This window comes from Marmota marmota, unplaced genomic scaffold (assembly GCF_001458135.2).
Source record: "Marmota marmota marmota unplaced genomic scaffold, marMar, whole genome shotgun sequence".
In the NCBI taxonomy this organism is placed as follows: Eukaryota; Metazoa; Chordata; class Mammalia; order Rodentia; family Sciuridae; genus Marmota; species Marmota marmota.
In genome coordinates this window covers 729,477-731,593 of record NW_025999969.1, presented here as the reverse complement: position 1 = coordinate 731,593, position 2,117 = coordinate 729,477, and the positions used below count along the sequence as shown (strand labels likewise).

Below are 2,117 nucleotides of genomic sequence, written 5' to 3'. Positions count from 1 at the left end.
TTGTGGGACTGGCTTACTTCACTTAGCATGATAGTTTCCAGATCCATCCATTTGCTGGCAAATGTCATAAAGTCATTCTTCTTTATGGCTGAGTAATATTCCATTATTTATATATATATATATAATTTTCTTTATCCACTCATCTATTGAAGGGCACCTAGGTTGGTTCCATAGCTTAGCTATAGTGAATTGAGCTGCTAGTAATACTGATGTGGCTGCATTACTATAGTATGCTGATTTTAACTCCTTTGGATATATACCAAGGAGTAGGATAACTTTGATAGTAGGGTCAAATGGTGGTTCCATTCCAAGTTTTCTGAGGAATCTCCATACTGCTTTCCAGAATGGTTGCACCAATTTGCAGTCCCACCAGCAAAAGCCAACATTTATTGTTATTTGTATTATTTTTTTTTAACAATCCAGAAACATTATCCATGAATTTATTATCCCAGATGACCAAGCATTTTGATAATTATTATTTTCTAGAAATCCTAGGGGAAGACCAAAAGAAAAATTTACATATATTCACGTAAGGAATTTTATGTGCTGTGCAAAGAGAGGGCCATGTGGCTCCCCAGAAGGTTCTGGGCCCCATTTAGACTGTCCATTTTACAATTCTAGTTCCACAGACAAACAAAAAGTGGTAGAACCAAGATGTTGAACTCAGACATTAAAAGAGCTCCAAAGGCCTGTGATCACAGGCACTGAAGAGAGTCACAGGCCTTCCTGCTCCAGTTAGACCCTTGATGGTTGAGTGTGTGGGAGCTGCTGAGGCTTGCTTCCTGGGTCTGGTGGAGGTCCTGCTACAGGACCTGCAGCAACTAGCGTAGGAGTGAAAGGTTGCTGTCTCTTCAAGGCAGAGTAGGGCAGGAGGCTGTTCCCTTTTTATTGGATCACTGCCATCCTGGCCCCATCCTGTTCACTGCTGTTTGGCATCTGAAGCTTTCTTGTGTAGCTCCCATTCTGAACTTGGAACCAAGGGGCCAGTACTTGAAACAGTTTTGGGATCAAGTCCTTTTCCATGAGCCAGAAATCAACCATGTGCATAGCTCATTTGTTTGTGTCTCCCAGCTTTCCATAGAGCTTCTCAGGGTAGCCCCTCATCCCGTCCACACACGCCCATGGTACCTTGATTCGTTCGTGTCACACTAGTCCAATGAGCAATTTCCACAAAAGGTAGATGCGGGACTTCAGGCCAAGGCCTAGTAGGTGAAATACCTGTTATTTGTTCTTGATAATTGCCATTCTGACTGGAGTGAGATGGAATCTCAGTGTCATTTTAATTCACATTTCTCTAATTGCTAGAGATGTTGAACTGCACTAGGAATTGAACCCAGGGGTGCCCCAACTCAGACTCCCCAATAGATAGGATTACAGGCATGTACCACCATACCTGGCCAAACTATTTTTTAATTAACAAATAAATACCTCATAGTTCTTGCATATAACATGTTGTTTTGAAATATGTGTACATTGTGGGGTGGCTAGACAGTGTGGCTTTCTCTTTCATTTATTTACCTATTTATTTATTTATTTATTGGTGCTGAAGATTGAACCAAGTGCCTTGAGTACATTAAGTACATGTTTTACCATTGAGCTACATCCCCAGCCCCAATATGACTTTATTTCTTTCTTCTCATTATTATTCTTCGCAGCACTGGGGATTGAATCCAGGGCCTCTCCATCAAATCAGTACCCCAGAGGTCCAAGGAGTGGGTGGTTGAAGCTGGGCTCATTCTCTCCAGTTGAGCAGGTAGGAGGCCAAGGAGTGGCTTCCTTGCATAGGATAGGGCCTGGCACACAGTAGGTGCCCAGTACATTTTGGCTAAGTGATGGTGCGAGGAAACCCAAGATTGTACCAGTTTTCTAATCTCCCTATGGAGCAGAGAGCAGGGCTACTGAGGTCCCCTGTTCAGAGCATCCACTTACCTACCTCAGCCACTCCCAAGTTCGTCTGTGGGCTGCTGTGTTTCCTCGGATCTGGTGTTAGAGGGACGATTCCAACTTGTCCCTCAGGACAACACTGCCCAGGTATGGGGGCTGGAACTTCGAAATGACTTTTCCAAGGGTGGTGGTGATGCAGGGAGTGGGGCCATAATCCTAAGGGAAACAGCCTT

General features: G+C 43.8%; 1 pseudogene; it reads right to left on the bottom strand.

The window, feature by feature from the left end:
• Positions 1 to 695: 695 nt before the first annotated feature.
• Positions 696 to 1,433, bottom strand: LOC107154265 (annotated as a pseudogene).
• Positions 1,434 to 2,117: the final 684 nt, after the last annotated feature.